Source organism: Uranotaenia lowii, chromosome 1, assembly GCF_029784155.1.
Source record: "Uranotaenia lowii strain MFRU-FL chromosome 1, ASM2978415v1, whole genome shotgun sequence".
Classification (NCBI taxonomy): Eukaryota; Metazoa; Arthropoda; class Insecta; order Diptera; family Culicidae; genus Uranotaenia; species Uranotaenia lowii.
In genome coordinates, this window is record NC_073691.1 from 50,891,480 (window position 1) to 50,904,493 (window position 13,014).

The following is a 13,014-nucleotide window of genomic DNA, read 5'->3' on the forward strand; positions in this document are numbered from 1 at the left end:
GGGCAAAGCACTAAATCACACATGCACATTCCGAACGCGTATTATCGAAATTAATTAAAATTCAAATTATTTTCCCGCCCCCGAAGAGGGTGATGGTCTTCTTCTGGTCCCATTCTGGTCTAAATGAGACACGCGTCTGTTTTCGAAGGTGCCGCCACCGTTCCGTGTAAGTAGCATTTGTCACTTTGGCAGATCCCAGCTTCCGTCGCTCGTCTTTAGTCAAGAAACCAAGAAAAGTCGGATGAAACGCGTCGCGCGTCTTATCTTGTTCCATTAATTTGCCGCCAGAAACCTTCCAGGAACACCGAGAGAAAGTCAAAACGAGTAGGGGTGCCGGGAGTGAGAACATTAACAAGGTTGGGGTGTCAGGATTTGTTGGTTTTAAAATTAACAACTAATCAGATCCTCCAGGAAGCGGCTAGTCAGAAGCCAGAAGCAAACTGGAAACTAGACGTTTCGGGAGGGAGAACTTGTGTTTGACTTGTGTTCCTACCTTTGGCGGGAACGAAATCCCGAAGAAATTTGATTTATTTTCGGAGAATCTTGGGCCAACAGGTCAATTTCTGGGAAAATGGTTTCACTGAAAACCACCATTAGAAAACCACCTCCGAAGGAAGGAAACGCGGAAAAGCGATTAACTGGCGGTGATGGGACATAATAGATCATTAGATGAATGATTAACGTTGAACTATTTTTGGCTCGTGTCTGCTGTCAGTGAGGAATTTTGGAAGCGTGGCTAAACTTTAGGGTAGAAGAGATTTTGGAACACGTGCGCAAAAACTATGTTTTGGTTTGACCGTATACTAAAAATAAACTTCAATGAAGGTGAATCAAGAGAAGGGACTTTATAATTAGGATGCAACAAGGATGTATAAACCTGTGTGAATTTCTATCTTGTATTGTAATTACTATTAAGTTATCATTAGGATCTACACATGATCCGTTGATTTTATTCTAATAAACAACAAAAAACAACAACACTCCACTCGAAGCTTGATAGAAGAGCTTCATAAATTCTACAATTACGATAGACTGTATTGTTAGTCATATTGTGCATCGCTAACAGAAAAATTAGCGCCACTTGTTAAATCGTTAACTCTGTCAAAGTAAGCGATCGCTAATTGAAACCACTAAATATCCTGAAAAATATATCTCTTAAACTTAAACCGCTAATCGCTAACTGTTGACCAAGGACGTAAACCGAAAAATTATTGGTTTTTTTTGTTGATTTCATGTTTACTCACACAAATTTCACATATAAGACCGACCATACAAATATAATCAATAAAAACTAAGCACGAGAATATAAAATATCGTACTGTGTTCAGTCTCATACTGAATCTTAAACTAGTTTTTACCTTTTTCAAATTTGCGTGATAGAAATGTATAAATCGTATGATAGAAAAATTGCCAAACGCAAATATTTTCTTTTCGAACTTGAAACCTCTAAGCTTAAATCGAAGGCCAAATGATCTTTTTAATGGCAAGTAAATAAGGATGAGTTCGGGTTATTTTCGAGTTTCTTAAACCTTTTTTTAGCGGGAATTTTTAATTCGCTAGCTCAATCGAATATAGCGGCAAAATTAAGCGATTCTGGACTAGAGATGAACCGAATATTCGGTACCAAATTACACCCAAAAACTGTTAATCCGAAAATTCGGCTTACTTAATACTTGAACTAAAAATTTGGCCGAATATTCCGAAAATTTATTTATTTTTTATTTTTTTTATTTTTTTTTTTTTCATTTATAGAATAAAAGACTTTTCAAAAGTTTCAAACAATAATAGATAATTAATCAGATATTCGAATCACCTAAAACTTAAGATTTCAGTAAAACATCTTGGGTTTATCTGTGTATCTTTAACTGTGCTGGAGAATGCTGACAAGTATGATTTTTTTGGATATATCCGGGCATTCTTGAGTACGAGATAAGTCATCTATACCCGGCCCGGATGCCCAGATATTGTTAAAAAAAACTCCGGACAGTTCACTCTCAGCTTTCGTTGAGTAAACAGCTAGCTTATATAAGCTCTGTGCGAAAACTTAAGTTCGTGTGAAACATGAGTGCCACTGGTTCAAGGGAACCACCAAAGCGCATCCGGAAATATGCCGCCAACTTTACCGGGCCTTTTGTGGTGATCGCTGAAGCTGAGAAGGAAGTTTATCTACCGACAAATTGTCCGCATTGATCCATAAAGACTTTGGTGTTGGATACATGAAAGCTGTCGCGATGTCAAGAAGGAAGACCAAAATCCTCATGGAGAATCGAAATGATGCCAATGCTTTAATTTGTATAGAATATCCCAACACTGAACTATACATTCCTCAAAGATTGTGTGAATGTTTGGGTGTCGCATACATCGACCCTGAAGTATCGGAGTCTGAACTCGACCATGCAAATGCGTTCGATAAGGCAAAGGTCAACCAAGACAAGAACATTTCAATCCTAGAAACCAGACGGATTACAAGAAAAGTGGGAGAGACCACCACTCCACTATGGGCAGTAGTGTTCACTTTTTCGGGCACTTATCTACCAACTCATGTCGAGTTTGGTAAAATACTTTATCCCATCAAACCATGGCCATCCCATCAGACAGTGCCGAAAGTTTTGGCGATTCGCCCACCACGAAAATAACTGTAGAAGTGCGAAACGCTGCAATCGCTGCACACAAACTCCCGTCACCGAAGAACACGAATGTACTCTAGACAACCCTAAATGCATTAACTGCTCTGGAGAACATGCCGCTGACGAGAGAAACAAGTGTCCCATGTTTGCTAAGAAACGGGAAGAGATGAGAGTGAAGCAGTCTACCTTCTCACAAGGCAAACCCAATTGGTTTGAAGCTATAGCTCATCCACCAACTTCGATCGAAGCATCATCCTCACCAGCTGTGTTCGATAATGAATCATTCCCTCCTCTCTCTCACGTCTCACAGATAAGTGAGTCGTACCCAAAAAGGCCCCGAGTAAGCTTCATCAGTGGAAGCTCGATCTCGTTATGCGCGGATCCTCCTCAACTGCAATTGTGTGTGGAAAATAAGTTGGATGACGTCATCAATGAGTCATTGCAGTCCCAAGTGGTCGACGAAACTATGCAAAAAATTAAAGAAATGTATTTCGATGCTGACGAAGAGGTATTAACCGAAATTTTGGAGACGTATAAACGAACTGCAACTCGTGCCATCTCTGACGGAATACAGGACTTCATCAGATCTCTGCGTTTATGATAAACATCAGGCTCCCCAACACATCTCCCCCTGCGGTTCCTACAGTGGAACTGTAGGAGCGCGGTAAGAAAAGTTCCTATAATTAATAATCTTATCCAATCAAATGAAGTAACTATTTCCCTTCTTTCCGAGACCCACCTCGATCGTCATATGCGTTTTGCGATAAACAACATGGACGTGTATCGGCTCGATTGTCGCAGTAATTCCATGGGTGTAGCTGTCATCTGCAACAAAGAACTTCAATCAACTAGCGTTCAACTAGCTCATCCTTCCTCGGTTCAAGCTGTGGCATGCCAGATCAGATTGGGTCGCAGTACACTCACCATCTGTTCAATTTATATTCGTCCCCAAGATCGAGTATCACCGCATGAACTGGAAACCTTTCTATCTGAGATACCTCAACCGGGCGTAGTAGCAGGCGATTTCAACGCGAAACATATGCTGAGGGGTTCTCAAGATACAAACACACGAGGCCGAATGTTGGAAGCAGCAATTAACGAAGCCAACCTGGTTGTGATTAACAACGGAAAGTTTACCAGATTTGAGGAACTTCGACAGAACAGTGCAGTAGATATAACTCTAATATCTGCGGATATTAGTCTAAACGCGTCTTGGGATACATTGGATGCATTATACACAAGCGATCACGCACCTATCATATTTGATCTAGGCGTTCGAGGGGAATGCTCGTACACCACAAAACACAACCTTAACAAAATGAACTGGTCTGTATCTAGTAGTGGCATGATTGAGCGTGTCGAAGCCAACAAAAACATGACTTATGACGAGCTTATGTCTTCCATCAACGAATGTCTAGTTTCGGCTTCCAGTGAGAGACAGACCTTCCACCGGAAACGGCCAAGCCAACCATTTTGGTATAGCGAGCTAACAGCAGCGGTGAACGATATGAAGAAAAAATTTAAAGAATGGAGACGCAGTTCATACCATCGAGATTCTCATAACGCGTATCTAGCAGCAGAAAACAAGTTTAAAACAATGCTCAAAAGAAAGAAGCAGGAATCATGACGAAATCTCTGCGAATCCTGGGACAGTCAAACTGCGCTTAGTAAAATGTGGAACATGGCAAAGATATTTAAAGGCAACTACAGAAAATCATCGCAATTACGTAACGAAGACCTCTCATATAAAGTCCTCGAGAATTTGGCCCCTCCATCAACCCCCGAACCTCCACTTCGAGATTTGCAATATGGAGCTCGAGATGTTATCACATCAGCTGACATTCAGGTCTCTCTTCTAGGATGTCAAAATTCTTCCCCAGGAGTCGACCAAATCTCTTATGAGATCATCAAACAGTTACCACCAGGCTTCCGAAAAGTACTGGCGAACGACAGTATTCTTGCGAATGTCGCACATGCACCTCGATGAAAGCTTCCCGAATATTTCTTCCCCGACAGTTTTAAAAGGAGCGGTCGTGCGATGTACAGCGATGGCTTGTTTTACCTCATGCGAGAGTTTGTTCGTGGGTATGAAATTTTTTTAAGTTTCGTGACAGTTTTGAGAAAATCTTCGTGACAGTTTTCAATGCGTTGAATTTCGCATGACAGTACTACTTACTCCGTCCGACTGTAGCCGAGATTCGCCAACGAACGTATGAATTTTCCTTTTGCTTGATGCTACACCGGGTGGTGATCACCCCAATCACCCTCCCCTCCCCTCCCCTTTTCGCCTAACGTGCACCGGCACCACATATCGCGTTACGCGCTGATCGTATGCTGCTGCTCGGTGCGAATAGATGGCTCGTTCGATCTATTCGAACTGAGCAGCAGCGCATATGATCGGGCATGGGTACGGTATGGGCACGACAGTCACCCGTGACAGTCCTGCAAAAACTGTCACGCCCTGCAGCCGACAGTAAGGATGAAATTGTTTTCGAAACAGGAGGATGGGGGGATGAAAACCGAACTGTCGGTTGGGTTCGCTACAGCTTAAAGCACAACACTTTCGGCAACGCATGCTTTGAGCAGATTGTTCAGATACAGCCTGGGTTCTCGCACGTGTGCAATGTAGCCGAAGCATTACGATTCGTTACCGACGGTACAGCAGCGAACCGAGTGGTAAGGAAAACCGAGCCAGTTTGTTTGGCAAGAAAAAAGCTGTCATAGCAAAGCTGTACTTTTCGAAAGCCTGGTTACCACCCATAGCTAAAGGTTGTCTAGCAACAATTCATAATCGTATTATAATCGAGGGCGTAATTCCCCAGGCGTGGAAGATCTTCAAAATCATTCCGATACTTAAACCAGAAAAGGATCCGAATGATGCAAAATCGTACCGACCAATTGCACTAGCATGTTGTGTCAGAAAACTTTTCGAAATTATCATCAAAGAGAAGTTGGAATGGTACATAGAGTCGGCTGTACTGTTCCATAAAGAAATATGTGGTTTTCGAAAAGGTTGCAGTATAATGGATGCCATCCATGCGGTGGTGAAACAAGCGAGAACAGCAATTTCCCTCAACGAATATACCTTCATAGCCTGCTTAGATATTCAGAGCGCGTACGACAAAGTCAACATTTCCAGTTTGGTGGATGAAATGAATAAATTAGACATGAGGCATCAGGATGACGTGACACTGTCCTCCTCTAACTGCAGTGCTATGATATGCTGCAGAAGAAAACGTCGGAGAGTACTCAACCTAGAAATTCAACGAACTGTTATCAAGTACGAAAACGTTATCAAGCTTCTTTGAGTTTTCTTAACTCCAAGATTATCATGTGCAGCTCACATCAGACATCTTGTGCGGAAAACTACTCCATACGTCAATTTCCTCAGAAGCATCGCTGGACAAAGCTGGGGCGCTGATCCAGCTGCCATGCTAACAGTTTATCGGTCGTGCGTTAGAGCTTGTTTAGAATATGGTTAACTATTCTATTGCTAGGCAAAAGAGAGTATTCTACTTCCTTTAGATCGAGTTCAATGATAATGCTTACGAATCTGCCTAGGCGCCACAAGAACGTGTCACACAGGATGCTTAGAGGTTATAGCTGGCATCATGCCTCTCAAGCTGCGAAGAAGAATTACCGCCGAACAGTTTGTAGCTCGTAAATTACCAATCAGATCCTAGTATGAATTGTATGCCGAAGACGTTCTTGAAAACCGTAACCCTCAAACCATGATACATAAGCCATACTGCATGTTCATGATCATTGTCCAACAGCTAAATTATCAGATTATCTCGGGATATACATACATGTTTGCTGATTCAGTGCGTAAATATGAAATTCGATTTGACTGCGTCGCAAAGGAGTTAATTCAAAATCCTATGCCACCCCAAGAAAATGTATGTGAGATTGTGGAAAAGTATCTGGAAGATAAGTACACGGACCACAATATTTTGGCCACCGATGGATCTCAAACTGAACATTGTACCGGATATGCTGTTGCCTTCTTCAATGAGCAGCTTTCGTTAAAAATAAAACTGCCTGACTATTGCACTGTATTCAACGCCGAGATTTTAGCTATTAGAGAGGGTATATCATGTATTAGTAACCTACCGCCAGGGAAGTATCTCTTACTATCTGATAGTATGAGTGCTCTACTATTTCTCGCAAACAGAAGAAGCAGAGCTTTTTTGCCAGAAGTATGGTTTTTGATCCGAGAACACCTGTCACAGCTAGAACGATCAGGATATGAAGTAACCCTCATGTGGGTTCCATCCCATCAAGGAGTAACAATGAATGAAAAGGCAGATCAACTGGCTAAGGAAGCCACAGAAGACGGCAACTCCACAGCTTACACATTCAGCCACTATGATATTTCATTCCCCTCGGAAAGATGACAGCTTGGAGTATGGCAACAAAGTTGGAATAGTGGATCGAAAGGAAGATATTGTTTCAGCATTGTACCTAAAGTGCGAACAAGACCTTGGTGGTCGGGAGAAAGTTTTCATCGGAGAGAACTAACTATTCTCAACAAACTGATTAGCAACCATTCACGCCTGCCTGCACACTTGTACAGGAATAGGATTATCCAAGATGCCCGCTGCGGATGCGGAGCAGCTTCAGCAGATCCGCAACACCTCCTATTCGAATGCCGAATGTTCGAGCACGAGAGAAGGAGTTTAATGGCCAAACTAACGGAACGAGGACAAGTAGCAGATATTACATCGATTCTTAAAAATCAAAAAATTCCTGTACTAAAGTTAATAGCTACATTTTTCTTAGAGTCGAGTATTGATATGTGAATTGAATTCAGTATGAACGCTTGGCTAGCAAGGCGTAAAGCAAGCAGCCATTTATTTTAAGACTAATAAAAAAATCGTAAGGATGATCAAAAGGTGGAAGCAGCACTTCGATGAACACCTGAACGGCGCACATGCAGGAGATCAAGACGGTGGGGGAAGGAACAGCTACCGGAGGAGTGGAAGGAGGGGGTAATATGCCCCATCTACAAGAAGAGCGACAAGTTGGACTGTGAGAACTATCGAGCGATTACTGTCTTCAATGCCGCCTGCAAAGTGTTGTCCCGAATCCTACTCCGCCGCCTAACGCCACAAGCAAACAGATTCGTGGGAAGTCATCAGGCCGGCTTCATGGAGGGACGGTCTACGGCGGACCAGATATTCATATTACGGCAAATCCTCCAAAAATGCCGGGAACACCAAGTCCCTACGCACCATCTATTCATCGACTTCAAAGCCGCATACGACACGATCGACCGTAACGAGCTATGGAAAATCATGGACGAGAACGGCTTTTCCGGGAAGCTGATCAGACTGATCAAGGCGACGATGGATGGAATGCAGTGCTGTGTGCGGAATTCGGGTGAATTGTCGAGTTCATTCGAATCGCGCAGGGGGCTTCGACAAGGTGATGGTCTATCCTGCATGATGTTTAACGTGGCGCTAGAAGGTGTTATTCGACGAGCGGTGGGCGAAATGCGGGGCACGATTTTCAACAGATCCAGTCAACTTATCTGCTTTGCCGATGACATCGATATAGTCGGCAGATCATCTGCAGCGGTGGAGGAGATCTACCGCAAACTGAAACGCGAAGCAGGAAGGATTGGGTTGATGATTAAAACGTCCAAGACGAAGTACATGCTGGCCTGCAGATCCGAGACCGACCGAACCCGCTTGTCCAGTAATAACAAGGTCACGATCGACGGCGACGAGCTGGAGATAGTCGAAGACTTTGTCTATCTCGGCTCACTGGTGACCGCAGACAATAACACCAGCCGTGAGAGCCGGAGACGAATTATCGGCGAAAGTTGTGCCTACTATGGACTCCACAAGCAACTGCGGTCGAGAAGACTTAGGCCTCGCACGAAGTGTAACCTGTATATAACGCTCATTAGACCGGTTGTTCTCTACGGGCACGAGACATGGATATTGCTCGAGAAGGACCTGCGTACACTCGGAGTATTCGAGCGACGAGTGTTGAGAACCATCTTTGGCGGCGTACAGGAGAACGGAGTGTGGAGGCGAAGGATGAACCACGAGCTCGCGCGACTCTACGGCAAACCCAGTATCCAGAAGGTGGTTAAGGCTGGCCGGATACGCTGGGCAGGACATGTTGCGAGAATGCCGGACGACTGTCCTGCAAAACAGGTGTTCGCTACGAATCCGGTAGGAACAAGACGTGAGCGTGATCTGGCGAACGTGGTGTGCCCGAGAAATTGGAGAGCGATTGCCATGGACCGAGTGAATTTTAGGAATTATGTTCGTCAAGTTATGTCGTGAGACGGTATACTATGTAAATAAAATAAATAACATTTTGAAGTTGGCTCAAAAAACTAAACAGTGCCAAATTTTAGCTTAATCGGCCTTAATTTCGGGGTACATACAAGCGCTCACAGTAACGGTTCTTAACCTTCAAAAATCACGAAAAGGGGATCAAACGGTAATCCGAAAAATTGAAATTTTATGTATGATGCCATGAAACAAAATGAAAAATGCTTGAAAAAATCTTCTTTCTTCTTTCGACTATAGTCGTTTAAACATTTTGTCTTTTGTAGTCAATACAATGATGGCATAATTTCTCACATCTTACGCTAGAATTTGAAAGTTTTACATTTTCATTCAAAATGTAAAAAAAATCCACCAACCAATGAACAAATTTTAACATTTTTCGTTGCCGTAAAAAAGAATGACGGATTGACCGAATGATATCACCTACAAACTTTAACTGGGTCAATCATCCAGTACCAACGCTGTTGGTGTAAAAATATTTTTAGAACAATCATCATTTTTTTTAAATAAAAATTTTTAAAATTATTGTATCTGTCTGGAGTAAGATGCAACAAAACGCAAATCAAAGAGACACCTTATAAATTTCATTGATCCAATCATTGATATTTATAATTTCAAATTGTTGAATTTTTTCTGTATTAAGTATTTTTCACCCCTAAATGTATGCAGAATTCTTATGTTCAGAAAAAAAAATTATCCATGACTATAAATTTACACACGTTTTCACGCTACCCCTTTTTCTAAAAATAGTGAAAATAGCAAGTTTTTAGAAAATTAAAAATAACTGAAGAATCCAATATTTTTTCTGACTAAGTCAATATGATGTCCCACTAACCTTAAAACTTTTGATGCATAAAGGGTATGATTAACTAGGTAAGGACGTGAGTTTTTTAGAAGCCATTGAAGTTAAAAAGTGTTGCATGTTGCCCCAGTTGACGGAGATAAGTTGTATCAAGTATATTTAAGTATAATGACATTAAAAAGATTCATTTATGGACGACTCCTCAGCATTTTCAATAATTGTTCTTTCTAAATTATTCCCGTGCATGAAAAATGTTTTCAGATTTTCGATAAAAACGCTACTTGCGCAGCTTTGCGCAGTGTCAAACTATATTCATTTGAAAGCCTATGAAATTACCTTCATTTTGAATATATGCAATATCAAGCGTGACAAAATGTGGCGACAAAACTTTTATTTAGGGTTTAAACAAAAAAATCTCTTTTCTTCCCAATAATTGATCACCTACTGTGATCACATGTTACTCTATCAACTGAAAGAGATTTGCTTAGTTTTGTTTTATACTTTCTAAGAGCAAGTTCACTGGTGTTGGGAAAAAGTGGTAGAAATTTTGACATTTTGAAAATTTTACCATGCAAAACAGTTTTCAAGATCTTGGGGCGTTGTATTTTTTTACAACACTGTTTCTATTTCAGCCGTATGTGATAGAAATATTGCTATTTCTGCATCACAGCACGCGAAAACACAACACGTGTTGTAAAAAAACTAGAAGGCCACAGATCTTGAAAATGTTTTTGCATGGAAAATTTTTCGAAATGTGCCGTAAGTGTCAAAATTTCTACCACTTTTTCCCAACACCAGTGAACTTGCTCTAATCTATAAAAAAAAACATCGGTTTACAACTTTGAAAATCATAGAAAATTCAAATTTCATGATACTTTACCAAATTTTGGCATTCAAGCACTTGAAAGTTTAAAAAAAACCAGCTCTTTGGGTAATGCATAAGCTGCTTTTGACTTTTGACTGGCCTACATTTCAAACTAAGTTTTAAAAATTTTCATTAAGAAGATTAAAAGAACCTAATATCTACCATTTTTAAATGGATCAAATTTAGTTAAGGGATCAGAGGAATGAAAAATGCATTGATATTTTGGAGGCCTATTTTTAAAGAATCAAATATGGATCAGTCGTTCCGTATCAAACTCTCTATTTGAAGAGCTGCGGTTCAAACCTTTGAGTGTAAATTTAACAGAAAACAATAGTATTCTTGAGGTTTGTAATTTTACAGAATCACTGACAATTCACTTGCTTTTATAATTATTACAATTTGTATTGCGTACAAGCTTCTTTGAAAAGTTCATAGTCTGCAGCTTAAAGCAGCATTGTTTAGTTCTTTTGCATTGTTTTTCGTACTCAATTTAAAGACTGATGAAAGAGAAACTTAAATTTAAAGTTCAATATTTTAAAAAAAAATATGTGTTAACAATGTAACTTAACATTCAGGTTCAAAATATGTACCTACATATTTTGAAACATGCTGAACATTCTTAGCTAATCATAAGAATTCTCAATTTGAATTTCAAGCTTGAAAGAGGATTTCTATATTTTTCTATCTGAAAATGTGATTCCCAGTTTAATCGCCCTTTTGGATTTTGCTTATGATTGAGATTATAACTAACAATTTTGAAATTTTTGTTTGCAGAAACATTTTGTTTTGGGCAAATTAATTTTTTTATGTCAAATAAGTAAGAAAATAACCCTCCCATTACATTAGATTTTCAACAATTTTTTTCCGAATTGGTCTACCTTTATTAACAGGGCCGGATTAGTCCATCGGGGGGCCCGGGGCAATTTTTCTCAGGGGAGCCCCTATGATTCGATTTTTTTTTCAGATGCTATACCAGAGAATACAAAACATTTTAAACGTGTAAAAGAACTGGAGATGTGTTCAATATATTCTCTTCAAATAGCCATGTTTTCGTTGTAGAAATTTGTTTCTGGTATCTTCAAATAAAAAATGTTCATTTATCAAGTGCAAACATTGCGGCAGAGTTTAGAAATTTCTCAAAAATGAAGTCTGATTGGAGCTTCCAAATGCAAAATTTTATTCTCAATTTTTTTTTAACTCTTATCTCCAACCAAAATTCTCTGATTTAGAATAATGACCAAATAGATATTTTAAATGATTTTCATTTCATCACTGACCGTCGAGGAATTTTCACCTTATGACAAATGGAAAGTATTATGAAGATTTGAAACAAAGAACACAAAATTCAAAAAAAACAAAATAATTAAATTCAAATTTTATAGAGATATAGATAGAAGAGTTGAAGAATTCAAAACTTCAAATTAGGTTATTTTTACAACCACAATTCAGTGTCTCATATTTAAATCATAATTTCAAATCAAGGTTTAAGAAACGAAATATTAAATTGATATTAAAAATGGAGATTTAAAGTTACAATCACAGCAGAAATTGCTCTAAATTCGTATTTCAATTTTACATCTTTGAAACACAAAAAGCGTTTTCATGAGATGTTTTTGAATATGATTCTCATCAGATAAAAAAAATGTTATCAAATTGTTTTTCTAAATGGGACAAAAGTTTCATTCGATGCCCACAAAGCCAAAAGGGTAGAAGTGAAAAAAAAAACAGAATAGAGATTAAATGTTTATAATACAGAATCAGTTATCATTGAAAAAATCAGGTAAGAAATCCAAATGAGTTTAGTACCATAAACAAAGATTGTAAGTTCTCAAAATTCAGAAAAACCATAAAACTGAACTTCAATAACTGAAGAAACAACACAAGACTTGAAAATCTCAATGAATTGAAAGTGGAAAATATAAGATGGAAAAACAAAGAAATATTCATGTTAAGAGAATCACTCAATGATATTGGCAACTCAACTATGAGATCGTTTTAATGATAATTTGAGAATGATCATTTAAAAATGATTCAAGATTTTAACTTCAGTAGATGGAAAAATGTTGGTTAAATCAGTTGAAAATGTTTAAATACGAATCTTAAACCTAAGACAGAAACTAGAATAAAAAAATAAAAAAAGAAGTACTGTCGATTGGTGCAATTTACGCAACTACAGTTTTTTTTTATAGATTTTGTTTTCACAAATAGGGAGGAAAAAAGAGGGAGGTTATTTCAATAAAAATGATTGATAAGTGAAAAGTTTGAATAATACCCGATATAAACCCGGATATTGCCTGGGTAAAATTCTGAGATGTTTTTCATGAAGCTTCTCTGTACTCTCTTAGCACTGTGAGCCAGTTTTGACGAAATAAGCTGCTATTTTAGAGCAGTAACTATACTTGGAAAGTTAAC